Raw genomic sequence first — 15000 nt, 5'->3', positions numbered from 1 at the left:
GCAGATATATATATATACATGCGCAGATATATATATATACATGCGCAGATATATATATATACATGCGCAGATATATATATATACATGCGCAGATATATATATATACATGCGCAGATATATATATATATATACATGCGCAGATATATATATATATATACATGCGCAGATATATATATATATACATGCGCAGATATATATATATATATACATGCGCAGATATATATATATATATACATGCGCAGATATATATATATATATACATGCGCAGATATATATATATATACATGCGCAGATATATATATATATATACATGCGCAGATATATATATATATATACATGCGCAGATATATATATATATATACATGCGCAGATATATATATATATATACATGCGCAGATATATATATATATATACATGCGCAGATATATATATATATACGCAGATATATATATATATACGCAGATATATATATATATACGCAGATATATATATATACGCAGATATATATATATACGCAGATATATATATATACGCAGATATATATATATATATACGCAGATATATATGTATATACGCAGATATATATATACGCAGATATATATATATATATATACGTAGATATATATATATATATACGCAGATATATATATACGCAGATATATATATACGCAGATATATATATATACACACATACGCAGATATATATATATATATACACATACGCAAATATATATATATATATACACATACGCAAATATATATATATCTATATATATACATACATACCCAGATATATATATATATATATACATACGCAGATGTGTATATATACATACGCAGATATGTATATATATACATACGCAGATATGTATATATATACATACGCAGATATGTATATATATACAGACGCAGATATGTATATATATACAGACGCAGATATGTATATATATACAGACGCAGATATGTATATATATACAGACGCAGATATGTATATATATACAGACGCAGATATGTATATATATACAGACGCAGATATGTATATATATACAGACGCAGATATGTATATATATACATACGCAGATATATATATATACATACGCAGATATATATATATACATACGCAGATATATATATATACATACGCAGATATATATATATACATACGCAGATATATATATATACATACGCAGATATATATATATACATACGCAGATATATATATATACATATGCAGATATATATATATACATATGCAGATATATATATATACATACGCAGATATATATATATACATACGCACATATATACACATACGCACATATATACACATACGCAGATATATATATATATATATATACACATACGCAGATATATATATATACACACATACGCAGACATATATATATATACACACATACGCAGACATATATATATATACACACATATAGATATATATACACACATACGCAGATATATATATATATATATACGCAGATATATATATATATATATATACGCAGATATATATATATATATACGCAGATATATATATATATATATACGCAGATATATATATATATACGCAGGTATATATATATATATATATATATATATATATATGCAGGTATATATATATATATATATATATATATATATATATATATATATATATATATGCAGGTATATATATATATATATATATATATATATATGCAGGTATATATATGCAGGTATATATATATATATATATATATATATATATATGCAGGTATATATATATATATATATATATATATATATATATATGCAGGTATATATATATATATATATATATATATATATATATATATATATGCAGGTATATATATATATATATATATATATATATATATATATATATATATGCAGGTATATATATATATATATATATATATGCAGGTATATATATATATATATATATATATATATATATATATATATATGCAGGTATATATATATATATATATATATATGCAGGTATATATATATATATATATATATATATATATATATACGCAGATATATATATATATATATATATATATACGCAGATATATATATATATATATATATACGCAGATATATATATATATATATATATATATACGCAGATATATATATATATATATATATATATATACGCAGATATATATATATATATATATATATATATACGCAGATATATATATATATATATATATATATATACGCAGATATATATATATATATATATATATATACGCAGATATATATATATATATATATATATATACGCAGATATATATATATATATATATATATATACGCAGATATATATATATATATATATATATATACGCAGATATATATATATATATATATATATATACGCAGATATATATATATATATATATATATATACGCAGATATATATATATATATATATATATATACGCAGATATATATATATATATATATATACGCAGATATATATATATATATATATATATATATACGCAGATATATATATATATATATATATATATATATATACGCAGATATATATATATATATATATATACGCAGATATATATATATATATATATATACGCAGATATATATATATATATATATATACGCAGATATATATATATACGCAGATATATATATATATATATATATACGCAGATATATATATATATATACGCAGATATATATATATATATATACGCAGATATATATATATATATATACATACGCAGATATATATATATATATATATACGCAGATATATATATATATATATATATACATACGCAGATATATATATATATATATATACATACGCAGATATATATATATATATATATACATACGCAGATATATATATATATATATATACATACGCAGATATATATATATATATATATACATACGCAGATATATATATATATATATACATACGCAGATATATATATATATATATACATACGCAGATATATATATATATATATATATACATACGCAGATATATATATATATATATATATACATACGCAGATATATATATATATATATATATATACATACGCAGATATATATATATATATATATATACATACGCAGATATATATATATATATATATATATATACATACGCAGATATATATATATATATACATACGCAGATATATATATATATATATATATATATACGCAGATATATATATATATATATATACATACGCAGATATATATATATATATATATACATACGCAGATATATATATATATATATATACATACGCAGATATATATATATATATATATATACATACGCAGATATATATATATATATATATATATATATACATACGCAGATATATATATATATATATATATACATACGCAGATATATATATATATATATATATACATACGCAGATATATATATATATATATATACATACGCAGATATATATATATATATATACATACGTAGATATATATATATATATATACACATACGCAGATATATATATATATATATATATACATACGCAGATATATATATATATATATATACATACGCAGATATATATATATATATATATACATACGCAGATATATATATATATATATATACATACGCAGATATATATATATATATATATACATACGCAGATATATATATATATATACATACGCAGATATATATATATACATACGCAGATATATATATATATATATATACATACGCAGATATATATATATATATATATATATACATACGCAGATATATATATATATATATATACATACGCAGATATATATATATATATACATACGCAGATATATATTTATATACATACGCAGATATATATTTATATACATACGCAGATATATATTTATATACATACGCAGATATATATATATATACATACGCAGATATATATATATATATATACATACGCAGATATATATATATATATACATACGCAGATATATATATATATATACATACGCAGATATATATATATATACATACGCAGATATATATATATATATACATACGCAGATATATATATATATATACATACGCAGATATATATATATATACATACGCAGATATATATATATATACATACGCAGATATATATATATATACATACGCAGATATATATATATATACATACGCATATATATATATATATACATACGCAGATATATATATATATACATACGCAGATATATATATATACATGCGCAGATATATATATATATACATGCGCAGATATATATATATATACATGCGCAGATATATATATATATACATGCGCAGATATATATATATATACATGCGCAGATATATATATATATATACATGCGCAGATATATATATATATACATGCGCAGATATATATATATATATACATGCGCAGATATATATATATATACATGCGCAGATATATATATATATACATGCGCAGATATATATATATATACGCAGATATATATATATAAACGCAGATATATATATATATACGCAGATATATATATATATACGCAGATATATATATATATATACGCAGATATATATATATACGCAGATATATATATATACGCAGATATATATATATACGCAGATATATATATATATATACGCAGATATATATGTATATACGCAGATATATATATACGCAGATATATATATATACGCAGATATATATATATATATATACGTAGATATATATATATATATATATACGCAGATATATATATACGCAGATATATATATATACACACATACGCAGATATATATATATATACACATACGCAAATATATATATATCTATATATATACATACATACCCAGATATATATATATATACATACGCAGATGTGTATATATACATACGCAGATATGTATATATATACATACGCAGATATGTATATATATACAGACGCAGATATATATATATATACATACGCAGATATGTATATATATACAGACGCAGATATGTATATATATACAGACGCAGATATATATATATACATACGCAGATATATATATATACATACGCAGATATATATATATACATACGCACATATATATATATATACACATACGCAGATATATATATATATACACATACGCAGATATATATATATATACACATACGCAGATATATATATATATATATACACATACGCAGATATATATATATATATACACATACGCAGACATATATATATATATACACACATATATATATATATACACACATACGCAGATATATATATATATATACGCAGATATATATATATATATATACGCAGATATATATATATATACGCAGATATATATATATATATATATACGCAGATATATATATATACGCAGATATATATATATACGCAGATATATATATATATACGCAGATATATATATATATATATATACGCAGATATATATATATATGCAGATATATATATATATACGCAGATATATATATATATACGCAGATATATATATATATATACGCAGATATATATATATATATACGCAGATATATATATATATATATATATATACGCAGATATATATATATATATACATACGCAGATATATATATATATATATATATACATACGCAGATATATATATATATATATATACATACGCAGATATATATATATATATACATACGCAGATATATATATATATATACATACGCAGATATATATATATATATACATACGCAGATATATATATATATATATACATACGCAGATATATATATATATATATACATACGCAGATATATATATATACATACGCAGATATATATATATATATATATATACGCAGATATATATATATATATATATATACGCAGATATATATATATATATATATATACGCAGATATATATATATATATATATACGCAGATATATATATATATATATATACGCAGATATATATATATATATATATATACGCAGATATATATATATATATACGCAGATATATATATATATATACGCAGATATATATATATATATATACGCAGATATATATATATACGCAGATATATATATATATATATACGCAGATATATATATATATATATACGCAGATATATATATATATATATACGCAGATATATATATATATATATACGCAGATATATATATATATATATACGCAGATATATATATATATATACGCAGATATATATATATATATACGCAGATATATATATATATATACGCAGATATATATATATATATATATGCAGATATATATATATATATATATGCAGATATATATATATATATGCATATATATATATATATATGCAGATATATATATATATGCAGATATATATATATATGCAGATATATATATATATGCAGATATATATATATATGCAGATATATATATATACATACGCAGATATATATATATACATACGCAGATATATATATATATACATACGCAGATATATATATATATACATACGCAGATATATATATATATACATACGCAGATATATATATATACATACGCAGATATATATATATACACATACGCAGATATATATATATACACATACGCAGATATATATATATACACATACGCAGATATATATATATACACATACGCAGATATATATATATACACATACGCAGATATATATATATACACATACGCAGATATATATATATACACATACGCAGATATATATATATACACATACGCAGATATATATATATACACATACGCAGATATATATATATACACATACGCAGATATATATATATACACATACGCAGATATATATATATACACATACGCAGATATATATATATACATACGCAGATATATATATATACATACGCAGATATATATATATACATACGCAGATATATATATATACATACGCAGATATATATATATACATACGCAGATATATATATATACATACGCAGATATATATATATACATACGCAGGTATATATATATATATACATACGCAGGTATATATATATATACATACGCAGATATATATATATATATATACATACGCAGATATATATATATATATATACATACGCAGATATATATATATATATATACATACGCAGATATATATATATATACATACGCAGATATATATATATATATATACATACGCAGATATATATATATATATATACATACGCAGATATATATATATATATATATACATACGCAGATATATATATATATATACATACGCAGATATATATATATATATACATACGCAGATATATATATATATATACATACGCAGATATATATATATATATATACATACGCAGATATATATATATATATACATACGCAGATATATATATATATATACATACGCAGATATATATATATACATACGCAGATATATATATATACATACGCAGATATATATATATACATACGCAGATATATATATATATACATACGCAGATATATATATATATACATACGCAGATATATATATATACATATGCAGATATATATATATACATACGCAGATATATATATATACATACGCAGATATATATATATACATACGCAGATATATATATATACATACGCAGATATATATATATACATACGCAGATATATATATATACATACGCAGATATATATATATATACATACGCAGATATATATATATACATACGCAGATATATATATATACATACGCAGATATATATATATACATACGCAGATATATATATATACATACGCAGATATATATATATACATACGCAGATATATATATATATACATACGCAGATATATATATATATACATACGCAGATATATATATATATACATACGCAGATATATATACATACGCAGATATATATACATACGCAGATATATATACATACGCACACAGATATACATACGCACACAGATATACATACGCACACCGATATACATACGCACACCGATATACATACATACAATATTCTATTTATATATAATATTGTATACATATATACACCTCTCTGGGCCAAAGTACCGTACGTTTGCAACAACAGATGCCACATACAAATTTCTTATGTCCAACCTATTAGCCACTATCTTATGTTACTTTATAAAAACTTTGCTGTCATATCCCAGTGTTTCAATGAAATCCTTGATTATATCCGAGCAGCTACACCAACACTATTGCATTAATCTCTAGAGGAAGCTGTCCCGATTTACTCCCACCCCCTATTACTAAACTCCTCCTACCGATCCTAGTAATCACCGCAGGAAAATATACACATGGTACGGAATGTGGAACTAATACATAAACTCATAACACAAACGTTCTTCGATTCGAAAGTAAATTCTCCCTTCAAATGTTCCTGCTATTCACATTGGCTTAGAACTTTTCGATCCCTTATTGCAGTCAAAACTGGAAAAGAAGAGGACAATATATTCTAGTAAAAAATATAATAAATGTATAATTTAAAATATTGCAGCATTATGAATTAATTATACAATGTTATAAATTGAATGTAAAAAAAAATTCTTAATGCTGGAATATTTGAAGTTATAAATTTATTATATTTTTTTACTAGAATTTTTGTCCTTTTCTTTTCCAGTTTTAACAACCAGTCCTTTATTTTTCCATGTTTAAGCTTAACTATATTACTTTTCATGCTCGCATTTTTTTTTTATTGGAATCCATGATTTTTTCCAGGCTTCCAATAAATTCACTTGTACTTTGTTTAATTTTAGTCTTATTTTTTTTGTCCTCATAAACACATATGTAATAACAATGTACAGCATTCGTCTGTTTTTCTATAAAATCCCCTCAATTATCTCCCTTTCATTCAGTTTCACTAGTTACTTCTCTTTTCGAATTAGTAGCAACAGTAGTCGCTGAAGCGACGTGGTTGCTATGGAAACCAGTCATAAAAAGTGTCGCTCACCTCCTTACATATTTTTAGGATTTTGAACGCCAGAAAATTCATTATAACTTTTGTTTTACTGAACGAAAATTGATTTTTTTTTCACAATATAGCTGAGAAGGTGATCTATAAACTAATAATTGTTTTAAATTTGGTCGAAAATGAGTGCGCGGTGAAGTTTTAAAGCAGTTCTAGATGACTAAAACTGCCACTTAACCATGTATTCAAACACTGTTGTGTTGATTATCTCCTTACCACCCACCCCAAATAAATGAGATGGAATGCATTCAATTGTTTCTGTGAAACGCTCGTAACACATTTTTTTAATCAACTAAAAAGCATTAAAAACTACATGAAACACAAATAATGAGCCACATTTTCGTTTTGAGGGATGGGAAGGGCTTATCAAGGATAAGGGTTATTGCACGTACAGTACGTTAGTGTGGAGATTAAAGTGTTTACTTAAGGGGGCGGTTCATTAGGAATTTGTTAACGTTGGACTTGAAGACATCCAAGTTGTAGTCAGGTGGAAAGCAGGCAGATGTAACAGAGTTCCACAGGCGTGCAGTTCTAAGAAAGGAGCTTTGTTCATGGAATCCAAGTTTTGATTTAAAACTGTGCGATAAAGTATTTCTTGATTTTCTTTATTGAAAACAGCGAATCTAGTCCGTCAAAACTTACACTGTATCTTTTGCTCTCTCAAAAGTCATATTCCTTGTGATGAATAACTTTATTTCTACCGCCCACGACGACTAACTGGATGACTTTTCTCCAGTTTTCGTCCTTCGCTTTACAGATTCGAACCTGCCGCCTCCCTCCTACTTTTTATTATTTTTTTTCACCTCTCTCCACCTGGGCTGCCTACTGCGTCTAATTTTTATTTTTATTTTTACCCTCGCTGCTACTTTTTTTTTTACGGCTGCCGTTTTCTCAATATTCTTACTACACCACCTCTCTCTACCCCTTCTTGATAAGGCGAGGTTGAAGGTATCCATTCAGATAGTCGTTCTTACCATGAAGAGTTGGGGTATCTATTCCAAAAGCCGTTCGTAACGTGAGAAGGTTGGGGTTGGGCAGCAGCAACAACCACACTTTATTTTTTTTTTCGAGTTGTGGGACATGCTTCTACCGGGCAACGACGGTTAGCGGGTACTGCTAGTGCTTAAATAAATTGTTGTACAGACATGGGTACTTATGCTTAAATAATAGTACCGTTATTATTTACAAAACTATTTATAACAAATGGGAATGGCGTTTTTGCTAACTACCCTGTATTTTCACCTCAGCTTTAATAAATACAGGCATTTCTGCATTATACAATTTCTTCTTGGTCAAATACCACGGCAAAATAAATAACAAATATACCATAAAAATTAAATTTAATTTAAAAATCATATTTTAAAAAAAATTAGCATGGTCCGTATTCTGCATAAGGGCACTGTTCTGCAATTTGTCAATGTGTAGAGGGAGACGTCTCTCGTTTGCCAAGACATTCATTCATTTTTTTTTTCATCCCATAATATAGGACGCTCGATGGAACGATATTTTTATGAAAACAAAACATAAAATAGCTGCGATTAATTTTTTTATGCAACAAAGTTGATAACATTAAGAATATCAAATGCAGTCTTTACGCGACTAGTAAGAGAATACATAATTTACGACGCTAAAACCAACGATATTTTCATTAGATGAAAACAACAAAAAAGTTGCTGTGGCATCTTTTTTCTAATTTTGATGCTAATGCAGAGAGTGATCCGCGCTATTTTTAAATCGTATTTCCACGTTTAATTAAAGTTTTATCTGTGTGTTTTTTTTTATTCAATTGTAAGGTTAAAGTACAGAATAGGTACAACCTCCCCATGTTAAGAATGGCTTTTTAAATAACGTTATTATTTCAGCACGGATCAATCAGCGCATGAGTAGGTGTATCAGAATTTTTGTAGGAATTTTTGACACCCCTAACACGAAACTGCGAATAAAATATATATAAAAAAAACAAACTCGTAATTTCTCTTTTAAAAGTGGGTTGTTTATTTTCTTTATGGATTATACTTCCAAAAATAAACTATTAAAGTTGTTTTAAAAGTAATAGAAATATTTTTTTTTATTTTTTAAAAAACAGTAATGAATTTTACGAACTCAATATTTTTCAATTTTTAAACTTTAAAAATCTATCAAAATTTTTCCAATTGATTCTATTTTTACGATATTTTCAGGATCAATGTGAAATTTTATGCTCTTTCCAATAAACCGAATATAATATTTTAGACAAACGTTTGTTTTTTTTAATTCACGCCCTCCCCCCATTTTCAAGTGTCTATTAAAAAGTAAATAATTAATTTACTCACCAAAGTGTTATACATCACAAATTGAAGAGAAAAGGTCAATAAATAATATATTCAAATTTAAAACAAAAAAGTAGTGTTTTTTTAGAAAATTACCTATAAAGTCCGAAGATTAAACCTTAAAAAAAAAAAAAAAAAAAAAAAAAAAAAAAAAACACACGTTGTTTGTTTTGTTTTTTTTGTTTAATGAAACCTTGGTCCTTGCTCCTTTAATTGAAAAAAAAATTAGGGCTTGAATTACATTTTTCGAGGAGTTATAAGCTTGGAAAGACGGGGTGGAATTATTCACTATTTTTCACGAAATTTCTGACACACCTAGCGCATGAGTACCCTAATTTTTACTACTTACCAAGAGATTAAATGCGACAATAGAAAATAATTATTTTCAAACAAAACTTAAAACAAGGATGAAGATATGAAAAGGCTGCGGCGACTTCATTTTTTTTTTTATGGAACAAAGCTTATAATATTAAAAACACCAACATTTAGTTTTTAACATAAGTCGTAGTTTTCGTTTAATAAAAATTGCAATTTCTCTACAATAATCGTCGCATTTTTATTTTTGTCATGTTAAAAACTCGATGTTGTTAATATTAGAAACTTTGTTCCGTAAAAAGAAAAAAAAAGTCGCCGCTGCTTTAAAAGTTTCGTCTTTGTTTTATTAAAGAGTTTTATTCTTTTGTATTTTTAAGGTTAATAATAAATACGAAATCTGCATGAATTAAAATATATTTAAACGAAATTTACGACCGAACAAGCCACCCCCTCTAGGTGTATCAGAATATTTGTAGGGATTTTTGACACCCCTAACACGAAACTGCGAATAAAATATTAAAAAAAAACTCGTAATTTCTCTTTTAAAAGTGGGTTTATTTTCTTTATGGATTATACTTCCAAAACACACCTACACCCCCTCACCTAAACTCTCAGGTGAAAGTACAGAATAGTTACAAGACACCCTTCCCAGGTTACGCTACGAATAAAAAGGCGCGATTACATTTCTGCTAGAGTTAAACGATACGTAATTTGAAAAAAAAGAAAGAAAAAAAAAAGACACTAACGCATACGAATGCAGCTTTGGGTTGGCGTTTTTCGTACAAGCCGATGATACGTTTGCGACGATAGTGAAAAGAGGTCAGCCCTCCCAGGCTTTTCCTTCGCTTTGAGAGGGAAGTTAGTTGCGTCACTACCAGAAAATGCCAACGGGGCTGCCCGCCCGGCTGCTCATACACGATTCCATAGGTCAGAGTGCATTTCACAGAGTGTTTTTGAATTTTAAAACCTCACTTTATGCCAAACATAATCTAGACGCGACCCCCCCCCCCCACACCATAAAAATAAAGGTGCTAATGCACTTACTGATCCGCGCTATTTTTTAAATCGTATTTCCACGTTTAAAGTTTTTTTTTTTTTATTCAATTGTAAGGTTAAAGTAGAGAATAGGTACAAGACACCCTCCCCATGTTATGAATGGCTTTTTAAATAACGTTATTATTTCAGCACGGATCAATCAGTGCACGAGTATCAAAATAAATATTGTTGACTTATTTACAGATTTGAAAACACATTGTAGCGAGGTATCATGCTCTCTCTCTCTCTCTTTCTCTAAGTTGAATTCAAGTTTTACGTTATGTTTTGTTTAAATTTTTGGGTGAAAACACAGAATAGTTATAAAACTCCTTCCTTTTCAGTTGGGGGAAAACATGGACGCCAGTGAAAACATTAGGGATTACATTAGATAATAAATGCCCAGATATGCGGAAAACTACTCATCTGCCCCAAATTTAAATGTGATAGTTGTTTGGAGCCGATACCCGAAAACATTAAGTTCCTTATATTAAAAAAAAAAAAAAAAGTGTTGAATTGCAGTAAAAGTAAAAATTTACTGAAAATACTATCAGGGGGGGGGGGGCTAGTGCACTTATTGATCCGCGCTATTTTTTAAATCGTATTTCCAAGTTTAATTAAAGTTTTATGATGTTTTTTTATTCAATTGTAAGGTTGAAGTATAGAATAGGTACAAAACACCCTCCCCTCCCATGTTAAGAATGGTTTTTTAAATAATAACATTTACGTCTGGATCACTCTCTGCACTAGTATAAAAAAAAAAAAGAAAAAAAGATCGATACAGTCTTTGCATAAGCACACACACACATACATATATATACATATTTTTTGTTCGAATAGTGTTTACCGACGTATTGGACTCTCTCTCGGAGACGGTAAGTTTGGGAAAAGGAGTTATAAATAAAAAAAATAGTCAAAATACTGTTAAAAACCCTCTGAATATATGTCAGCCTATGTCACAGTAACATTTATTGAGCGAGTTTCTAACAGTATTTTGTCCGTTTTTTTTATTTATAACTCATTTTCCCAAACTTACCGCCTTAAAGAGAGAGAGAGAGAGAGAGAGAGAGAGAGAGAGAGAGAGAGAGGGCTGCCATTTAAAAATTTCCAATACATCGGTAAACACTATGTTTTTCGAGCTGAATAAACATGTTGCATTAAATATAAACACTAAAAACATTCAGTTAGTTAGAAAAGTAACTTATCTTGCCTTTGATAACATTTATTTGTTCTATATTTGTTTTGTAACAACTTTTTCGAATCTATGTGTACAGTAAAACAAACCCCTCGTTTTCTTTAAGCTGTATGAAGGTGTTATGTTCGTTATTTCAGTGGTTTGTGTTAAATTATTTATTTTCTTAGGGTGTGCCCCAAAGGCACCAAACTCTAAAGCTCACTTTCGCCAGTGTTTTGTTCACAATTCAACAAATAAAGAAGAAAAAAAAAGATTTCATTTACCTGAGATGACGCCACTTATAACCAAGTATAAAAAAAGTAGTCCTTTCGTATTTCCGTTAAAAAAAAAATGTCAATGATCATTTTTATGTTTAACTGTACAACATTTTACCATCGAATTACAGCTCCGCACAAAATAAAACGTTTCGAAATTAAATACCAAAAACTTAAAAATTAAAGTTATTTCATTAAAAAATTTTTGAATTTTTAAAGTTGGAAATTTATACGAAGTTTTGTCAATCCAGAAAGTAACCGATTAAAATATCAACAGCAAACGGTGTTCAGCCAGATTTAGTTCATGATATTAAACTTCATCCGAAATATAACTTCCATCGAAATGCCCCGGTTCTTCAAAATATTTCATTTTTTTTTACAAATCATCACCACTTATCAAGGCCAAGAGGCCACTCAAGGATAGGGTTAAAGAGTGTACAGTAGACAATTGGACATTAAAGTACTCGTTAGTAATAGAAATTCGGTAAATTTGTTATTTTTATTTATTTATTTTTTCATTCAATTTTCACCCCAAACAAGGCACAGTGCCACTTTGAAGTAGGGGGCTACTATCGGGGACATAGTTTGGGGGGGGGGCATTATGAAGGGAGATGACTAGAAAGATGTTTGTTTACATTACACTTGAAATTCTGCATATCATTGCAGTTGGGAAAGCAGAATCCCGGAAGGGAGTTCCAAAGACTTGCAGTTCTGGGGAAGAAATTAAAAGACCTTTTTTACACCTAGAGATCTCTACTGTAAAGGGGTGGGGCTTAGTTGCTTGTCGGGTTTGTCGGGGGTAGTCACGTCGAAGAGGTACAAGTGCTTGCAGTTCGTCAGAGCAGCATTCACCATTGTAGTATTTGTAGAACAGATAG

General features: G+C 25.8%; 1 protein-coding gene across 1 annotated transcript in view; it reads right to left on the bottom strand.

Annotated features, from left to right (window-relative positions):
• The window catches only part of LOC145246474 (uncharacterized), a 26056-nt gene extending 11803 nt beyond the window's left edge, over positions 1-14253 (bottom strand). Inside the window, exon 1 of the mRNA XM_080108092.1 lies at positions 14132-14253. The gene's annotated coding sequence lies outside the window, so the exon portion shown is untranslated. The remainder of the gene's footprint in view (positions 1-14131) is intronic.
• Positions 14254-15000: the final 747 nt, after the last annotated feature.

Source organism: Euprymna scolopes, chromosome 24 (assembly GCF_053919585.1).
Source record: "Euprymna scolopes isolate OS-2025 chromosome 24, ASM5391958v1, whole genome shotgun sequence".
NCBI lineage: Eukaryota > Metazoa > Mollusca > Cephalopoda > Sepiida > Sepiolidae > Euprymna > Euprymna scolopes.
The sequence above is the reverse complement of the archived record's forward strand: the minus strand, read 5'-3'. Positions and strand labels throughout refer to the sequence as shown.